Here is a 21,626-nt window from a genome sequence, read left to right on the forward strand (position 1 = left end):
AGGCTGCGTGGGTGCGGAAGCGAGCAGGATATTAACTGGTGGATAGTTTGCAACTGTGCGTCAATTTCGCACCACGAACTCCGCGCGGCTCCGCGCGGCGCGGGACAGCGCTTCCCCGCCGACCGCGTTGCTCTCTGGGCCAGGGACCGTCTAGGGGGCGAACTGCAGGGCGAAGAGAGGGGAATAAAACCAATCCGAGGGGCCCGGGCTCGGGAGGTGACTGCGGGAGGGGCCCTGCACTCTGACACCCCCCCCCCCACCACCACCGCAGCCAGGCAGGGAGGAACCCAGCACTCATACCGAAAGCCCAGGCGGCCGGGGAGGGGCTGCCAGGGTGCCGGAGTTCCGGGGTCGGAGGCCGTCGAGCGAGGGGTCCTGCCCCCGGAAGGTGGGTATCCATAGAGCCAAAGCCCCCGTTCCGCTTCCCCCCGTTCGGGGCCCCTCCTGTGCCGGGAGCAGCACCCCACCCCCTTGCAGGTGCGCAGCGAAGTCATAAGCTCCGGGACTCGACCCCCTACTTCTTCCTCTCGACTGCTAACGGTCCTGATTACCCTTCCCGCCTCATTCCTTTCTCTGTCTCGCCCCCGCCGTCCCTGGAAGGCAGAAAGCACTAAAAACGCCTCTCCTTTCGACCCCCCTTTGTGGGGTCTTACTTGGGTCTTTGCTTCTCTGCCTCCTCCTTGCCTGTTGAAAGTATCCACAGACACCCCCTTTTTTTTTCTTTTCAATTTTGTTAATGGTCATAAGAATCCAGTTCATGGGGCACTGACATTGCAAGTATAGTAAAGTCTTACAGGGCTTTAATTTCCCTACATGGACAAATACATTATTTTACACTTAACTTTATGTTTCCAACTTACCATGATGCTGTACAAAGCACCTGTTCCAAACAGCCTGAGTGATTTCTCCAGAACCGTGTGGATATTTATTTGCGTTTATTAGAGTGCATGGAGCACCACGTCTCTGACACTATGTAATCCACTTCTGTATTTTCATTTTTGATGCGTTATAGCAGCTAAAAGAAAGCAATAAGAGAGAAAATAGAACATTTATGACTAATAAAACATCTCTCCTTTTTTATATTAGCTATTTATTAATCACTTAAAATTTGTGTATATAGGTTGTGCAGCCTGTTCTAGGATGTGAGGGTTCACTGAAGAAGATTATGACAGTCCTCAAAAAGCTTCTGATATGTGGGGAAGGTAAGAGAACCAGTCATTCTTAATTGTTTCTAATAAGAAACCACTCTTAGTAGATGGGAAGGAAAGATCTTGTCAGAAGACTTTCAGCATAGGAAAAGAAGAGTGTGGTGTTGGCTTTCCTCTCTTTTCAATGAATGACTTTCAACAACTTTTTACAATTCTATGATTTGAAGGTAGTACCAGACTTAGGTTCACATATTTTCTATAATTACATAAAGGGAAAAGGTTGGGGAGGAAGGAAGACCTGTTAGAATTAGTGAGAAATCTAAATAAATTGACTTATTAATATATTGACTGACAGTAACAGTGACTTAATAAAGCATTCCTAGAAGAAATCCCTAGAGATATACCTTAATGAATAATAAGAATTCTGTATAATTAACAAAATAATTATTTCTACATAAATACCTCTTAAGAGCATGAAAACTTAAACAGTTGCACTTACATTGTTTTACTAATTTGTGTAAACAGTTAAAAATAGTTGTGAGTAGAGACAGCAAATGGCTTTTGTAGTAAGTTATTAATTGTAAGTATAATATTAAAAGTTCATGTTGTTATTAAAGCTCTCCATTCCTCAAGACCTAGATGGGCATGATACTAAGTGCTTTTCTATGAACATAATATCCTGGTTAAGAACTACTATGACTTTTTTTTTTTTTTAAAGAATAGCTCATTAGCTGGCTGGGTAAGTTCCCCTCTACCCTCATGAACTTTTCAACAGTTTTGAAGGCATTCTGGAAAATAGACACTTTACTAAATTCACTTTTCTCTCATCTCCCTTTCTGTTCCTCCAACCAAGAACTTCATCATTACCAGAGAAAAAATGGAAAGAATGGGAATGCTAACTAATAGAATAAAGGTGTTTTCCTTGACACTTTAAAAAGTAGACAGAAGAAATGAAAAATAAATTTGGAAATTAGGTCTTTGACTAAACGAAAATCTTAAGATGTGATAAAAACAGCTCCAGTAAGTGTATACATTAAATGTATTAACCTTGTGAAATGTAAGATTGCACCTGGGAGAAGTTAGCACAGTTGGAGATTATTAAGGCACATCAACTCAGCATTAATGAGAACTTGAGCCTGGTGTGGAACACAGTTGTACCAAATAGGCAAGAGTCATACACCTAAATGTAAACTGAAATTTTTCTAGGAGGGAAGGATGTATCAAGCCCAAAGAAAAACTATAGATATGTTTTTTGTTGTTGTTGTTGTTGTTTTAATCATCCTGGGGCAACTGGGTGGCTCAGTCAGTTAAGTGTCAGACTTCAGCTTCAGGTCAGGGCATGATCTTACCCTTTGTGAGTTCGAGGCCTGCGTTGGGCTCTGTGCTGACCAGCTCAGAGCCTGGAGCCTGCTTTGGGTTCTGTGTCTCCCTCTCTCTCTGCCCTTCTCCCCTTGCACTCTCTCTCTCTCTCCTCTCTCTCAAAAATAAATAAAACATTTAAAAAAATTAAAAAGCAATTTAAAAAAATCTACCATCTGCAAAATGCTTATCCTACCAAGATTTTCTAGCACATTCCACAATAACCTATATGACAGTATTAGTACACTCTGAAAACAGTGTTTAATACCTGAAGAAGGTAGTATGTTCCATGTTCTATTTTTATTAACACGATTATAGGCTTGATTTATTTCAAGCCTTGCTCTTTGTGGCAGGAGAAAATAGAGGACAAAACAGTTTCTTTGGCATACATCAAGGAATACATTATAATCAATAAAAGCAAACCAAGTCTGGAAAATATATAAGCTAGGTATTAAATAAGCAATTCACCATCTGTAAATCTCCCACCAGTAGGTGAATGTTGAGAGTCATGCTAAGGCTTCAGTGACTAAGGAAATATAGTGCTTAATCCCAAGCGACCTTGACTTTCTCCTTATAGGAACTTCCCAACAAGTTTTGTGACAGGTAAGAACAAGATCACCGTGAAAGAATCCAGTATGGATTCTAAAGATTATCCTGCATGTAACCTTCTAAGAGGAGGTTCAGTGTCTCAGCATTATTCTTGTGCTTTTACGATTTCTTTGCCCATGTTAGCAGGATTTCTGGAGTCATAAAGAAATTGGTTCCAATGCTTATAAGCTGGATGACCTGGACAATTCTCTTAACCACCTTAAGCCACCCTTCTCTCTTTAGCAAAATTCAAAGGGCAAGGACCAACTCCTACTTTTGTGATGATTTAATGATACAAAGTGTGAAAACACACTGCCTGGTAAAAGCCCTATTGAAACAGATAATATAAATGGGCTCATTCAATACAAATTCTCAACTGCCTCCGTCCTTGTCTTTGATACAGAGACTGGAAATTTGAATATTTGATTTCCCAATTTTCCTTGGAACCATTAGTGGCTGTTTGAGACAGTTCTGGCATTTTTAATGTAAATACATATTTGCTGAAGGGTCATCTGGAAACACTTGTGCTTTCTTAATGAAAGAGGAATAGATACAGCTGCCACCACCTTTGGCACACCCTCCCTACCCTCTGTTTCTCACCTAGATATTGTGAACTGTCTGGAGGTAGAGCACCTATCTTGCAATTATGAAGCAGTAAGTTGAAGACCAATCCCTGAAAGATGGCGAAGAAAGAGGGGAAAACCCAGGTTCCTGATGACATGCTGGGGCTGGACTACTTATTTTTGGACTTACTGTTTTATATGGAAAAAAGCTTTATTTAAGCAATAGATAGCTGAATAGTCTGTATCTTGAAGCTTTCTTAACTGATATATTGGCTACTGTTGTGGTTTCCTGGTTCTAAATTCTGCCTTGATTATTATGACACTGGATGACAGGTTGAATTCTAGGTAAAAGATTTCTGAGACTCCACCTATAATCAGGACACTGGTACTAGATGGGATAATCTCAAATTATTGAACGAGGAGTGGGTTTGTAAGAATCATTTGAGGAAGGGTATCACAACAACAATTCTTTTGAAGAAGTTGCATAATTGTCCTATAGTAGGTTGAACTTAAAGTTTAGTCCAAAGTCCATGGGGGAGGGGAAGAAAAAAAAAAAGAGGTTAGAGAGGGAGGGAGCCAAAGCATAAGAGACTCTTAAAAACTGAGAACAAACTGAGGGTTGATGGGGGGTGGGAAGGAGGGGAGGGTGGGTGATGGGTATTGAGGAGGGCACCTTTTGGGATGAGCACTGGGTGTTGTATGGAAACCAATTGGACAATAAATTTCATTAAAAAAAAGTTTAGTCCAAATATCTTTCCTCTTTTACATTGTTTTTCTGTACTGTTGTTTTCAAACAAAAACATAGGCATAGTCACCTGGGAACGTATCAATATTTAAATATTTAGAATATTCACCTTGGAATACTATAAACATTTAATTGATGACTCCAGTTTGCTGCCATAGCCAAAACAATTTAAATGCCCCTTTCAGGATTTATGTTCAGAATCTGAATCACAGTTTTAGGGAATACCGGTAATGTTGACATATTTTTTTCTCTAAAGATTGGATTTGATTTTGGAAAATATCCAAAAAGTTGTTCACAATCAAATCTAGTAAAGTAAGTAAGCATTCACTTACAAACTGGAGAATACATATTTTTGTTGTTAAAAAACAGGTATGTACACAAGATAATCTGACCTAAAATGGGCCTAAAAATGTGTTGTAGCAATAATGGCATTGTTTAAATAAACATATGTCTTCCCAAGGGGACTGCTTTGGAGATCCACACGCTTGGTCACATGTGTTAGCTAAACTTGTCAATCTCCTAGCTATGCTCAGTGGTAATTTCTTGGAACAAACCAGATGTTTCCTTTTCACCTTTCCCCTTCCATTCTGTCATAAATTCCTTATTCTGAAACAGGCTCAGTGTTCAATGGTTTCAAAGCCATTTTTTGTAGTACTGTCACCTTACTCTAGTTGATTTTTTAAAGCACAAGTTGCAAGACAAAAGAGTGTCACCAATAACATAGTAAGATTACAAATCCAATAGAATTTCGTTTGGGCTCCAACCTGACTACTTACTGGTTGTGTGATTTGAGTGATTATTTAATCATTGAGGCCTATTTTTTCATCTGTAAAATGAAGATAAAAATAGTACCTATCTGAGGTGTTGTGAATATTAAGTAGGATAATAAATATGGGCTTTGCATGTAATGTTTGCAATATAGCAAGTGATTAACAAGCATCACTTAGGATAATACCATGTTAGGCAAATAATGAGTTTGTGAAATACTTAAGATGTAAAGAATGTTAGGCTGTTTACAGGAGATGCTACCAAGAACTGCAATTCTACTTTTAACAGTTTGGAAGGCATTCTGGAAAATATACATTTTATTAAGTTCACTCTTCTCTGATCTCCCTTTCTTCTTCCTCAACTTAGAACTACATCTACTAAGAGGGGGAAAATGTAAGGAATGGGAATGGTAACTAATGGAATAAAGGTGTTTTCCTGGACACTTTGAAATACAGATAAAATGAAAAATGAATTTATTAGTTAATTATGAGTTAATCGTGGATAGTTAACATGGAGTAATCTGAATACTTATTTTGTTTGATGCAGTGGAAAAATGTGGTGCAGTAGAAACATACCAGTCCTTGTTCCCATGTATGATTCTAGATAAATCTCTTAAACTACCTAAGTCTCATTTTCCTCAGTATAAATGGCTCATGTCTGGGGTGCATGGATGACTCAGCAGGTTGAGTGTCCCACTCTTGATTTTGGCTCAGGTTGTGATCCCAGGGTCCTGGCCTTGAGCCTTGCATTGGGCTCTGTGCTAAGCATGGAGCCTGCTTAAGATTCTCTCTCCCTCCCTGTCTCTCCCTCCCTCCCTCCCTTTTTCTCTCTCTCCCTCCCTCCCTTTTTCCCCTCCCTTTCTCCCTCTCCCTCCCTCTCTCCCCCTTTGCCCCTCTCCGCTCACTCTCGCTCTCTCTCTAAAAATATATATATAGCTAATGCATGTCTTCCAAATAGATAAGAATCCGGTAATTCTTTCCCACTTGTTAATAAGAATTAAACACTGGATGCATTTTCTAAGAACCAGGAAGGCACAATTAACTTGGAGTTTACAAGATCTCCAGAGGTATTTCATTACTCAGAGAACTAAGATGACACTAGAAGGTAGATGACTATTGATTAAGATCATGTGTGTTTATGACATATCAAGTAAGGTGATTAAACAAAAACTGGTGTCTGGCTGCAAGTTAGTTAACTCCTTGGTGCCCATCCTTCAACTATTCAATGAGAAGGTGGAATATGAATGTACTTTTCAGTTATTCAATTATTTGCTTATAGTTAATTTTAACAAAATATACAGTTTTCTTACTTGACTCAGCAAGACTCCCCCCTCACAGACCTCACTGCATTTGGCATGGAGGAGGATAGAATGTAGAAAGGGTAAAGAGATACAAGGGGAGAGAGGAAATAAAATCTTTCAAGAGTTTTTGACTATAGCTTACTATGTGTCAAGGTACAATCTCAAAAGGGAAATTATGTTTTTCAGGGAAAAGGGAAAAAAACAAAGTCCTCTAAAAGTAGATTTTAAAACTTTCATATTTTATAAGAAGAGAAATATGAATAATACAAGTTATGCTATGGAGGAAATAGTTTACTTAAAAATAAAATTAGGGGTGTTTGGGTAGTTCAGTTGGTTAAGTGTCCGACTTTGGCTCAGGTCATAATCTCACGGTTTGTGGGTTTGAGTTCCCCATCAGGCTGTATGCTGACAGCTCAGAGCCTGGATCCTGCCTCGAATTCTGTGTCTCCTTCTCTCTCTGCCGCTCCCCTGCTCACGCTCTGCTCTCAAAAATAAATAAATATTTAAAAAAATAAAAGTAAAATTAGGTACGTTGTATTTTATTATTTTTTTTAACATAGAGAAGACTCCACTTTATACCTAGTGGTTCTCAAAGAGTGATCTGCAGACAGCATCTTCATCATCTGGGAAGTTGTTAGAAATGCAAATTATTGGGCCTTTGTAGACTTACTGAATCAGAAACTCAGGTGGACTTGGGACTTTAACAAGCTGTGAGAAGTGCTTTGCTCTACAGAACGTGGCAGTGTTCTGATTCTGTACCTTGGCCTCAAGAATCCTTGTACTTTTCTCTCTTGTTATCCTGGCACTGCCATAGAAACAAGTACAAAGTAGCCTATAAAACATGAGAGATCACATGGAGGAGAGCCCAGGTGTCCTAGGTGAGGCCATCCACACCAGCCTGCAGTCATTAACAACTTATTCACATGAGCGAGCCCGACCAAGATCAGGAGAGCCTTCTACAGCACTCGCCTCTGATGCCTGAGTATAATGCGGTCAAGAGTAGAAAAACTGACCAGCCGACCTGTAGGCCCATGAGCAATAGGAAATGCTTACTGTTTTAAACCACTGAGTTTTTAGGGGCTTTGTTATGTAGCGCTATGTGAACTGATACATCCTACCCATTGTGTAGAATACTTTCCCAGTTCTTCCTTACGAACTTTAACCCTGATAGTATTTTAATGACGTCATCATGTTATTTGTGAGGTGATACTTGCTTTATAAAGATCATTTTAAAGATTGTCAAGTAATTTCAATCTACCATTGCTGTATATACCATTGCTAATTCCTACAATAACCCTGGCAATTGGGTGTCGTTATTAATCCCATTTTACAAATGAAGAAATTGAGAATAATACAGATTGAATAATTCACTCAATGCCACACAGTAAGTGGTGAAGTTGACGTTGGAACTCATGTCTTTTTAGCACCAAAGACCCTATCTTTCCACTCTGGCACACTGTAGGAACTGGAAGGATTACAAATACCTTCCAGCCCAAACCTCTTACTTTGCAAGGTAAAGAAACTAAAGAAGTGCAATGACTTGGCTAAAGTGATTCATAGTATAAGCCTCTCGATCTTTATGATGCCAAATACTCACCCTGATTGCAAAAATGGAGACCCTAGGCCATCGCAGAGTTGTTTCTAACCGGCAGAGGAATCCGTTTTAAATGAGCATAATAGGTGATTCTGCTGTAGGTGGGCTGTGCGTTGTTTGAGAAAGGCTGAGTCAAATTAGTCGTGGAGCCAGGACGTAAATCCTGGTGTGGTTCACAGTGTGGTCAGCTTTAAACTACACCAGTGATTTTCAACAGAGTAGAGAGAAGGATTCTGCCTGGTGATGCTGGGTGAGCAGGTGGTAGCTAACAGAATTGCCCTCAGGGGCTTTTTCAGCAGACTCCTTTAAGGTCAGACAAGTCCTTTCTTGCTCTCCCCAAATGGGAAAACTTGCTGTAGTAAACTACTGTTATTGGTGAATTTGTTATCTTCTCCAGTCCCCAGGTAGTGGGGGGTTCACAGTAACAAAGGTTGAGAAAGTCTGCTATACTGCGTTATGCTGCCTCAGTTATTTTATCTGGTTAAATTTACTCTCACACAATGAAATCTAATGAATAAAGGCTTCAGTGGGAATGGGGACCAGAAGTATTATGTTTCAAACACAGTATATATTGACAAATTTGGGTCCTGCTCAGATAGCTTTATACCAGTCCCTGATGGAAGCGTGTAACTTCCACCCCACTTATCTCAGGGTAAAGGCAATATATGGCTCAAGGTTTGTGAAGTTTTTAGCGTAGCATTGACTCAGTCTAAAGGTTTTACTACTTAGACCATCGTTTTCTAGTAAGAAATGGCCTGCTTTGTTCTCCATTTTCTTTGTTCGTGGTATTATTAGACCCTTATACAATTAACTGTCTGGCATGCCCTCTCAGACAACTAATTTGTCACCTGTCCTAGTGCTGGACACCTGTGTTTCAACTTCCCTGAAACAACCACCTACTTGCCTAGGTATCTGTTCATTTATTTGCTACAGAATTTACCTGCTGTGTCCTGTCTGCTCCACCCCTTTATCCCACTAATAGTCTCCCTAAAAGATGGAAACCTTTCCTTGGAATGCCTGTGCTAGGATAATGAAGCTCTTCCCTATTTCTGCATTCAGACACCCAGTCTTCTTTTGTTTTAATGCACTACAGATTCTGCCATGGCAGCCCCATCACCTACCAACCAGGTCTTTAAAAATGAATTGTAGGAGGAGGAAGGAGAAACAGGAGTTACTCGCCTGGTCCTGGAAAGACAGTGTAGTGTAGATCCAGATGACAGTGAATTTTCCTTTTTTTTTTTTTTTTAATGTTTGTTTATTTTTGAGACAGAGAGGTGCAGAAAGAGGGGGAGAGAGAGGATCTGAAGCGGGCTCTTCACGGACAGCAGAGTCTGATGCAATGTGGGGCAGGGCTTGAACTCATCAACCATGAGATCATGAACTGAGTCAAAGTTGGACACTTAACCAACTGAGGCACCCAGGTGCCCCAAAACAACACAAAACTTGGCAGGTCCCAAGTCTGAAGTTGGGTCTTACTGGGCTAAAATCAAGGTTTGGGAAGACTGTATTCCTGTGGAGGCTTTACTGAAAAATCTTATTTCCTTGGCTGATGACCCCTTTCCATCTTCAAAGCCCACCATGGTAGGTGGAGTCTTTCTCACATTGTATCACTCTGACACTGACTCTCCTGTCTCCTCCTTTCACTTAAAAGGGCTGTAATGATTACATTGGGTCCACCTGGATAGTTCAGGAAGCTCTCCCCATCTCCAGGTGATCTGATTACCAACCTTAATCCCATCTGAAACCTTAATTCCCCTTTGCCATATATATACAAATTCTGAGGGTTGGGACACAGATGTCTTGGATGGGAAAGCATTATTCTGCCTACCACATCTACATAGTGAAGAAATAAATTTCTCATAGTAAACAAGTATCTAATGACCTCTATTCTCTAGGATTCATGAAGACAAAATACAAAAAAAAAAAAAAAAATGCCAGGCTCTTTGACTTTAGGGAATTCATGTAATGTACTAAAAATTCTAAGGAGATTGAGAAAGAAATTGTTATGCAGGAGCCTATACAAATGTGTCTTTTTAAAGGCGTATGTAGTTCTGTAATTCATAGTCTGTGTTTTTTGTTTTTTTAATTTTTATTTTTTACTGTACATCCAAGTTAGCATATAGTGCAACAGTGATTTCTGGAGTAGATTCCTTAATGCCCCTTACCTGTTTAGCCCATCCCCCCTCCCACAAACCCTCCAGTAACCCTCTGTTTGTTCTCCATATTTAAGAGTCTCTTATGTTTTGTCCCCCTCCCTGTTTTCATATTATTTTTGCTTCCCTTATGTTCATCTGCTTTGTACCTTAAAGTCCTCATATGATTTGTAAGTTGAGTTGTTTTTCACCTAAAAGCATCACACCTATGTATATAAGGGGCGCCTGGGTGGCTCAATCAGTTAAGCATCTGACTTATTAAAAAAAAATTTTTAATGTTTATTTATTTTTGAGACCGCGAGAGAAAGCACGAGCAGGGGAGAGGCAGAGAGAGGGAGATATGGAATCTGAAGCAGGCTGCAGGCTCTGAGCTGTCAGCACAGAGCCCAAGTGGGGCTTGAACTCATGGAATGTGAGATCATGACCCAAGCAGAAGTCAGACCGCTTAGGGGCGCCTGGGTGGCGCAGTCGGTTAAGCGTCCGACTTCAGCCAGGTCACGATCTCGCGGTCCGTGAGTTCGAGCCCCGCATCAGGCTCTGGGCCAATGGCTCGGAGCCTGGAGCCTGTTTCCAATTCTGTGTCTCCCTCTCTCTCTCTGCCCCTCCCCCGTTCATGCTCTGTCTCCCCGTTCATGCTCTGTCTCCCCGTTCATGCTCTGTCTCTCTCTGTCCCAAAAATAAATAAACGTTGAAAAAAAAAATTTAAAAAAAGAAGTCAGACCGCTTAACTGAGTGAGCCACCCAGCTGCTCCAAGTGTCAGGCTCTTAATTTCAGCTCAGGTCATGATCTCATGGTTCCTGAGAGTGAGCCCTGCATTGGGTTCAGTGCTGACAGTGTGGAGCCTGCTTCAGATTCTCTCTCTCACTCTCTTTCTGCCCCTTTCTGCTCACTCACTCTCAGTCTCTCTCTCTCAAAATAAATAAATAAACTTAAAAAAAAAAAAGAATTTAAAGGAAACCATTTGTAAAACCCAGTCCCACCAAAGTAATGGAAATCAATTCAACTGAAATGGGTACAGGTATAAGCAGAAGGTATAAGCAGGTATAAAAGCTTGTAAAAGTAGAAGGAATTTTTTGTATCCTTATTATAAGATAATAATTGCAGTCTCAAATCTTCATCATTTCCTTTGGCTCCAACCCTGGGTTCCATCTATGCTGTTGATTTAGCAGCCGAGTCAGTGATTTAAGCACGAGGACTTATTCTGCATGCTAAATTCTGTTTACAGAATCAAAGGGTTTTCAAATGGAAACGCTTATCTGGAATTTGGAGATGAGATCTAGCCAAGTGCACAGAAAATCTTAAGTCCGAGAAATAATTAAATTACAACCCTGTTTTTATTGAGCTCAACATCAGTTTGTTAAAAAAAAAATTAAATGTCTCTGTTTTTATCTTTCCTGTTCATTTCTAAAAGAAAAATTACTTTATTGATTTTATAAATATAACACTTGTTCATTATAATGAGCTCAAGTCATGCAGAAAAGTAAAAAGAAGTTTTTAAAAAAATCACCCCAAATCCCTTTTTAACATATAATACTTGCTATTTTTGTAAGTAGAATGAATTAGAATGAAGCCAAATGAAGCTGAAATGAATTGGAATGGATTGCTAAACTTCAAATAAATGTTGTATCCAGTATAACATACGTTAATTCTTAGGAGATCCCTCTAAAGTTAGAAAGATATTATTAAAAAAACTAAAATGTTGAAATCATAGTTTTAAAACCTGCACATTTCAACTGTAGATGGCATCAATTGTTTCCCTGCTCTGAAAGATGAAGATATTAGCTTCTTTCTTTTCCCTTCTCCCACCTCTTGATCTTGTTATTTATATTTAAAAAATTTTTTTTAAATGTCTTATTTATTTTTGAGAGAGAGACACAGAGTGTGAGCAGGGGAGGGGCAGAGAGAGAGAGGGAGACACAGAATCCAAAGCAAGCTCCAGGCTCTGAGATGTCAGCCCAGAGCCTGACATGGGGCTCGGACCCACGAACCGAGAGATCGTGACCTGAGCCGACACTTAACCCACGGAGCCACCCAAGCGCCCCGATATATTATTTATATATTGTCAAGGTTTTTACATTTGTGTTCTTGCTGAAATTATTTAGACATACTTTAAATTGTTTTAACATTGGGGCGCCTGGGTGGCTTGGTCGGTTGAGTGACCGATTTCGGCTCAGGTCATGATCTCATGGTTTGTGAGTTCAAGCCTGGTGTCAGGCTCTGTGCTGACGGCTCAGAGCCTGGAGCCTGCTTCTGATTCTGTGTCTCCCTCTCTCTCTGCCCCTCCCCCACTCATGCTCCGTCTCAGAAATAAACAAACATTTAAAAAAAATTTTTTTAATAAATAAATAGTTTTAACATTCACCCAGGACCTTTTACTCCTTTCCTCTTTATTTTCCAGTCCTTTTGTAAGTCCTACTTACAATCCAAAAAATACGTGCATTTTATTTACTATCAAGTAATATGTGTTTGTCTATTTTGGGGGTTTTGTTTTCGTTTTGGCAAAGGGTGCACATGTGTTGTATTCCCCAGACCTCTTTCAGGTTTGAAAACATCTGCCTGTTCTACCTATTGCTGTTGTACACCTTGTGGACATGTGTACTTTGTATATTTTGGATGTTTATATTACTGTTTGATTATAGGTCTTTCCTTCACAGTTTCTTACATATTTTCCAATGGTTTCTGTTACCAAATGTTACTGTGAAACAATATGAGACCAGCATGGGGCATCTGGGTGGCTCAGTCGGTTAAGCATCCAACTATTGGTTTCAGCTCAGGTCATGATCTCATGGTTCGTGGGTTGGAGACCCCTGCATCGGGCTCTGCACTAACAGTGCAGCACCTGCTTGGGATTCTCTCTCTCCCCCTCTCTTTCTGCCCTTCCCCTGCTCCTGCTCTCTCTCAAAATAATTATTTAAACTTAAAAAAATATGAGACCAGCATGGGTATTTTCCTTTAATAGTGATTTATTTACTTTGCTTTTTGGGGTGCCTAAGAATTCTTTATCCTTGAGTATGGGTAGTATAACTATAGACTTAGAGATGAGTATTCCCAAAATATCTTGTAATATATGTTACTTTTCAGGCTGCAGATTAAACGTTTGCTTCATTTCAGAAAAGTTTCTTCATTAAAAAAAAATTGTATCTTTGGGTACATTGCTGTGCTCCCCTGGGTTTTCTACCTAAGAGACACAGCTCTGTCACACAGAATTTGTCAGTCTTCAACTTCTATGAGCTTTTTTCGGATTCCTTAATTTCTTCTTTTTTCATCTGCATTTACTATGATTATCTCAGGTCTTCCTTCTTTTGAAACTTTATTATTATTTAATGATTCTGTTTCAGTCTTCTACTTCCTTAGGCTTGCAATCCCTCTTTTCTTCATTCTGCTGTTTTTAAACACATTTTTGAATTTTTGTTTTATTCTTCTTCAGTTATAAATAGCAAAGCACCTGTAGAGAAATTAACTTTCATGCATTATGTTTTTTCTAGGCTTGGTTCAATATTGGTCTTTTATACATTCTGCCTACCTTCCTAATTTTTGCATCGTTGCCTTGCTATTACTTTTCGTGGCGCTTGTTCATGGGGATCTGTCCAGACCTGCATTTATTTTTTAATAATTAAAGGAATGTTTTGACGACAAGGCCACCTTAACTAAAACCAGTTTGTTTTCTCCTCTTATATAGAGTCTGATGGCTGAGAACTTAGTGTTCTAGATTCCCCACCCCCACCACCCCCCTCCCGGGATCATGAAGGCAAAGAGGGAGAACTCAAGATTATATGAACATCTAGGCTCTGCTGCCACTTGGCAGAACTCAAGATTATATGAACATCTAGGCTCTGCTGCCACTTGGCATATATTGTTCAAGGTCTTCTACCAGGTTTCATTGTTTCCATTTGTGGAGTGGTGGTATATTTCATTCTCACTGAAGTGTATACTTGGAATCGGGGTGGGTCTCTTCATTCTGAGTGTAGACCTCACTTCTTCCAGAGAGAGAGCCTATACCATCGTTCATTTTCCTTGTTTCAACTCCTTCTTGGCAATCATTACTACTTCCAAGTCAGAAGAAGAAAAAGATGAAGTTGCTACTCCTTATGGTACTTTTCCTCTTGGACAAGATCCATTTGCACTGTATTCTGGTCTTTTCTTAACCAAAGGAATGCCAAGGAGATGGAGTGACTTCTCTGATGGGTAATGATGCCTCTGACTTGGTGGATAAATCTGTCTAATTCTGGGCTTTAGCTGGTGGCACAGTTTGCTCTTACCCTAAGCCACATCATCAACTTAGACTCTTTGTATTGTAAATATAATATATATGTCTTCCTTCTTCTAATACCTTGTGCTCTCATCTTTTCCCCTTCAGAACACAGGGAGGCCCTGTGAGACCTCAGACCCCCTCAGAGACCTCAACAGTACAGCTTGCGTGGGGGTGGGGCAGGTTAGAGGTTGATGTTGGCAGACCCCTCACGCATACTGACTTCCAGAATCCTATACTTACTTCATTATTACCCCGCTTTTTGTTAATGGCCTTGGGTTATGCCCCTTCCCTTGCACATGTGATTTTTGAGGGGCCTGGTTTTTACTATTTTTATTTTGTAATTTACTTTTATTTGGTCATCTTTATGTGTAAGCTTGAAGACATTTTTTGTTTTAATTAACATATTTAACTTTTTTTTTTTGGATAGGCACGAGACAGCACAAAATGCAAAAGATATAAATGTGCCTACGGTGAAAGGTTAAGGATCCTACCTATTCCTGTCTCCCACCTGTATGGATCCTTCCCCTAGAGGGAATTACTGTCATCAGTTTCTAGTGTAAATCTCCAGAAGTGGCATTTGTGTTTAGTTTTAGTTTTTTGGTTTTTAGTTTTTTTAATAAAAATAATGTATACAGCATACACAATTTATGCTTTTAAAAAACTCATTAGATCTCAAAGGTTGTTCCATATAAAAACATATACAACTGCTGCATTATTTTTAATTGTGCATAACATTTAATTTTATACCCATACATAATTGTGTAACTTAGGCTCATGAGATAACAAGTTTTTGTTTCCCCACCTGCTCCTTTGAAATTTATTTAGTGAGTGTAACCTTCCCCCTGCCTCTAGGTGGAAATGTGGGCAGATTCCCAGGACTTTTTGCTCTCTTAGGAAAAGACAGTCACTTTGTCACAAACACAGACTAAATTCAGAAATCAGAGTGCACTGTCTCAGAGATTATTCAAATCTGGGAGGATGGGAAAGGGCAAGAAGTTTGAATCAATCCCTTTTAAACTGAATTTATCCATGCCTTCTAGGCTGGGCATATGTTTAAAGTTGACCATCTCTGGTGGGCTTTTCAGAGGTTCTCTGCTGGGTCCCACCAACTATGAGATCCTTTGACATAGACTAGGTACCTTTTCCTTCAGCAGGCTCCTTCCTATCCTGCCTCAACTTACATTTCTCTGGTAGTTCATATTTTTCATAGTCCTTCAATGACAGGTTCCCTCACCCCTGCCAGTTTCCAGAAGCTCTCTTTGGCCAAACTAAAGATGGCCCCAGCCTGGCTCTTTCTCTTCTGTCCCTAGTCTATCAATAGGGAATCACATCTTTTCCCCTGACAATCTTGGGACTGTGGGTCACTCTTACCACAGCAGAACTTTCTTGGCTTCACCATCAAGTGGTTAGTTAGCCTTTTATTTACCCTTTGAACTGCTCAGCTCCTGTGGGGTACCCTGCAGGGAACACATCTCAAGCTTTCTCACTGGCCCCAGTGAAAGCTCCTTTCTAGTATTCTGCTGAGCTACCATGGCATCTGAGACAAAAAAGAAATTTATATACACTCATCAAAATATCTTCTCATATTTTGAACCAAGTGGAAGAAAGTTAAAAGCTCTCCCCTCCCCCACCCCTGCACCCACCCAAATGACTACTATACATACAAAGCCTCACTGTTTTCAGTATGTCTGCATATCTTTTGTCAACCCAGGGAAATATGCCCAGTGGAAAGGCCACAATGGCTATACTGCCCTGGAACCAGGGCTGTTTGGAAATGACTGTTCTGTTATATAATAATGCAAAGTCTTAAGACAAACAACAACAGCCTATCTTAATCTAAAATTTTGATTTTTTGTTTAATGTGGATTGGTTTTACATTAATTTATATTAACAAAATACTATATTAAATGATTATTTATCTTGATTACTATGTTTTTGGCATCCCCTTAACTTTTTTTAAAAACAGCTTTACTGAGGGGCTCCTGGGTGGCTCAGTCAGTTAAGTGTCCAACTTAGGCTCAGGTCATAATCTCGCTGCTTGTGGGTTCGAGCCCCCCATCGGGCTCTATGCTGACAGCTCAGAGCCTGTAGCCTGCTTTGGATTCTGTGTCTCCCTCTCTCTCTGCCCCTACCCCGCTGGCACTCTGTGTGTGTGTGTGTGTGTGTGTGTGTGTGTCTCTCTCTCTCAAAAATAAATGAACATTTTTTTAAAAATTTAAAAATAGCTTTCTTGAGATATAATTCACAAATTACAGAATTTGTATATTTAAAGTATACAATTAAGTAGTTTTAGTATATTCTCAGTTTTCAACTATGACTATTTTAGAACATTTTAATTATCGCCCCCCAGAAAAAAACCCATTAGCAGTCATCCCCCATTTCTCTCCAGCCTTAGGCAATCAGGAATCTACTTTCTGTTTCGACTGATATACCCAAGAGAAATGAAAACATATGACCACCAAAAAATGTTCACTGCAGCATCATTCATCCTATTTAAAGATAGCTCCCTTAAATTTTGTATTTGACCCTGTTCCATCTTTGAGCTAAAAGAGGGAAAAATCCCTTCTTCTTTCCCTTTCCCATCAGTGCAATACTTCTCTCCAAGAAAATCACTCCACGATATCCTTCCTCTTTCCATATTTTGCGTTATTTTTATAGCTTGATCCAGCTGAGACATCCACTGGTCTTGAAACCGTCTCCACGTCGGTAATGAAGACATAGTAGTGTGGTTAGCACTCTGAGAAACAGAGTCTCGAAACAAGCCAGTTCACATCTTGCACTCTCCAGTTACAAGGGAAATTACTTAAACTCTCTGAGCTTCAATTTCCTCATCTGTAAAATGGAGATAATAGCATTATGTTCCTCATGGGGTTCCTGTAAGGTTTAAATGAATCAATTCATCTAAAGTACTTATAGTAATATCAAACACTCAAAAAGTAAATGTCAGTGGTTATTTAAAAATTTTTATTGTGATAAAAAACATATAATTTATCATCTCAACTTTTTTTAAGTGTACAGTTTACCAGTGTATATTTATGTTGTTGTGAAACACATCTCCAGAACTTTTTCACCTGGCAGAACTGAAATTCTATACCCACTCAACAACACCTCTCCTTTGCCTCCCGACCCTGATCCTTGATAACCTTGACTACTGTAGATGTCACATATAAGTGGAATCATACAGCATTTATTATTTGGGCATTGGTTTATTTCACTTATCCTTAGGGTGCGTTCGTGTTGTAGCATGGGACAGAAATTCCTTCCTTTTTAAGGATGCATAGTATTCCATTGTATGTATAAAGCACATTTTGTTTATCCATTCATTCACTGTTGCACCTTTGGGTTGCTTCTACCACTTGGCTACTGTGTGCAGTGCTGCCGTAAACATGGGGGTGCAGATATCTCTCTGAGACCCTGCTTTCAAGTCTTTTGGATATATACCCACAAGTGAAAATGCTAGATCATATGGTAGTTCTTTTTTTAATTTTTTGAGGAATTCCCAAAATTTTCCATGCTGGTTGCACCATTTTAGAATCCAAACAACAGAGTATAAGAGTTCCCACTTCTCTAAATCTCCACCACACTTGTTATTTTCTGTTTTTCCTAATGAGTGTGAGATATCTCATTGTGGTTGTGATTTGCATTTCTCTGATGATTATTGATGTTGAGCATCTTTTCATATGGCTGTTGGCCATTTGTACATCATCTTTAGGGAAATGACTATTCAAGTCTTTTGCCAATTTTTTAATTGGGTTATTTGATTTTCTGTTGTTGAGTTTTAGGAGTTCTTCATATATTCTGGATGCTGACCCCTTTTCTGATCATTGCAAATATTTTCTCTCGTTCTGTAAGTGGCTTTTTTGCCATGTTGATTGTGTTTTTTAATAGTCTGATACAGTGATTTTTTTTAATGTGCTTTGTAAATTCTACATGTAACACTCTGTCTTTGGAAGTTTATATATGTCTTAGGGGAAACTTTAATATTCACTTCCTGTAATATTTATTTGGCTGGTTCATTATCAATGAACACTTAAGTTTTTTTTTCTAATACTTTGCTACTACTAATAATTCTGTGCTTTTTTTTTTTACATGTGTCATCTTTCATTTATTCAAGCACATCTGTAGCAAAAATGTCTAGAAGTAGAACTGCTGAATAAAATGATTTATACATTAAAAATTTTGATAACATATCAATTTATACTCCTACGAGCAATTTATGAAAATACTTATTTTCTGGCACATAGGAGTGTATTACTGTCATTTTAATTTGCATATCTTTTACTACAAGGACAAGTAAAATAATTTTATAATTTAAGGTCTGTTTGATTTTCCTTTTCTTTTTTTTATGTTTATTTATTTTTGAGAGCGAGACAGAGTGCAAGTGGGGGAGGGGCAGAGAGAGAGGGAGACACCAAATCTGAAGCAGGCTCCAGGCTCCGAGCTGTCAGCACAGAGCCAGGCGCAGCGCTCGAAATCACGAACCTGTGAGATCATGACCTGAGCCAAAGTTCAATGCTTAACTGACTGAGCCACCTAGGAGCTCCTCTTTTTCCTTTTCTGTGAAATGTCTCTGTCTTTTTACCATTTGGGGAAACTTTTTTTTTTAAATTAAATGATAGGAATTAAAGATTCCTATCATTAAATTAATATATTAAAGAAATCAAATGATTGTAATATGAGTGGCAAATATTTTTCCTGAATTGCATTTCTTAGACTTGGTTTATGATATCTTTCATTATGCAGAAATATTGAGTTTATATAGTTAATTCACATTTTTAATGTATCCTTTTTTAAAACTAATTCTTGAAAAAAGGCTTTTTTCACCCTAAGAGCTTTTTTTTTAAAGCGTATTTATTTATTTTGAGATAGAGAGAACCAGTGGGGAAGGGGCAGAGAGGGGGACAGAGGATCCGAAGAGGGCTCTGTACTGACAGCAGTGAGCCCAATGTGAGGCTCAAACTCATGAACCATGAGATCATGACCTGAGTCGAAGTCATACTTAACCAACTGAGCCACCCAGACGCCCCAATGAATTTACATCAATATGAGGTATGCAGTATAGATCCAATGTTATGTTTTCTAAGTATTTATTTCCACACTATTTCCTGTATAACCCAATCTTTTTCCTAATTTGTTTTTTTTGCCCATGGTAGTTATCCCTATATAATATTTGTTTGCTCGCTTATTTATTCGCTTTCCCCAATACTGTAAGCTCTATGAAGTCAGGCTATTTAGCTTTTCTGAAAAAAGACGTGTCCCTGCTGCCTAGGATCTTGTCAAGCAAGCGTCAGTTGGCTCTAAAATGTTGAATGAATGAATGAATGTTGTAGAGAATATCTTTACATTCTGAGTTAATGGGAATGCTTTTTTGGTTTCCCCACTAAGCCTAAGGCTGTGTAGTTGATATTTAAAGTTTATTTAAATCTGTCTTCTCTATTTATTTTAAAAGATTTTAGGGGCGCCTGGGTGGCGCAGTCGGTTAAGCGTCGGACTTCAGCCAGGTCACGATCTCACGGTCCGTGAGTTCGAGCCCCGCGTCAGGCTCTGGGCTGATGGCTCAGAGCCTGGAGCCTGTTTCCGATTCTGTGTCTCCCTCTCTCTCTTCCCCTCCCCCGTTCATGCTCTGTCTCTCTCTCTGTCCCAAATAAATAAATAAACGTTGAAAAAAAAATTAAAAAAAAAAAGATTTTAAGTAATCGCTATACCCAACATGGGCTTGAATTTACAATCCCCAAATCAAGAGTCACTTGCTCTACTGACTGAGCCAGGCAGGCACCCCCCAAATCTGTCTTGTTTAACTCAATAAAAAGATTTTTAAAAAACCCTGAACTTTAAAAAAGTTTCAGTTCACTAGTTTAGTTTATTTTCATTATTATTTTTTTTTTTTTTCTGGATAGTAGGCCCAAGTAGATGGAATAGTATCAGCATTTGAGTCTTAAACATTGTGTTACTAAAGTTTAGTGTTTGGCTTTGTGTCTCGTCACCATCTCATTGCTTTTTTTTTTCTCAATACTTCTTTGTTTTGTTTCATTGATTTTTTTTTTCAACGTTTATTATTTATTTTTGGGACAGAGAGAGACAGAGCATGAACGGGGGAGGGGAAGAGAGAGAGGGAGACACAGAATCGGAAACAGGCTCCAGGCTCTGAGCCATCAGCCCAGAGCGCGACGCGGGGCTCGAACTCCCGGACCGCGAGATCGTGACCTGGCTGAAGTCGGACGCTTAACCGACTGCGCCACCCAGGCGCCCCTGTTTTGTTTCATTTTGAATGAAACACCTACACAGAGAAGTGCACAAAATACAAATGGATAGCTCAATGACTTCAGACAAACTAAAACCCCTGAGAGCATTGTCCAGGTCAAAACATGGAACATTGCCCACACTCAGAAGTACAGATTGTACCCTTTTTCTCAATCACTATTGCCCCTGCTCTGACTTCTAGCACTATAATTTAGTTGTATTTGTGTTTTTTCCATCATATGATTAAAATCATACAGTAAGTATTCTTTCACCTGCATTCTTTTAACATTATAAAATTCATACATGTTGTTACTTATAAATGTAGTTAGTCCATTTTTATTATTGTATTATGATATTTCATTGTGGGAATATACTACTACTTCCAGAATTCGTAATCCCCTCTGCTTGCACACCAAACAGGGACAATTGTAATGTGCTGTTTACTCCTTTTTTCCTTCCCCATAGAGAGTTTTCCAGCTCCTTTTCCATCACTAAACATAATTATTGCCTCTTACTTTCCTTTTATTCTTGACTTTTCAAGGCCTCTCTTTTTCCTTAGCCTTTCTGCTCTTAATCACAATGTCCTTGTTCCATTTTTTTTCCCTCCAGGAGCCCGCCCTAGCCTCCTCCTTCCCTGACCATCTAATGCAGAATATTATAACAAAGAAGAAAATACAGTAATCACAAGCTAAAGTACTATACAAATGAACTGTGAATTTTAATTTTTTAATTTGTTGAAAATATACTGTTCACAGAAATATTTTAGATTTAGAGTGGTGTTTCTTATGCTATAACTTTATATTTAAGAGACATGGGTTAGTTCTTCTTAATTCTTCAAAATTCTCATATTTAAAAAAATTATTTCTGATGATGTAACAGAATTAAAGCAATTTAAAAAATAAATGTATTTTATGT

The 21,626-nt window shown here is 39.1% G+C and overlaps 1 protein-coding gene across 1 annotated transcript in view; it reads right to left on the reverse strand.

Moving 5' to 3' along the window:
- The window catches only part of ELAVL2 (ELAV like RNA binding protein 2), a 201,205-nt gene that overhangs the window by 165,931 nt on the left and 13,648 nt on the right, over positions 1–21,626 (reverse strand). The window contains exon 2 of the mRNA XM_019816051.3: positions 861–1,015. The gene's annotated coding sequence lies outside the window, so the exon portion shown is untranslated. The remainder of the gene's footprint in view (positions 1–860; positions 1,016–21,626) is intronic.

Source organism: Felis catus, chromosome D4, assembly GCF_018350175.1.
Source record: "Felis catus isolate Fca126 chromosome D4, F.catus_Fca126_mat1.0, whole genome shotgun sequence".
Classification (NCBI taxonomy): Eukaryota; Metazoa; Chordata; class Mammalia; order Carnivora; family Felidae; genus Felis; species Felis catus.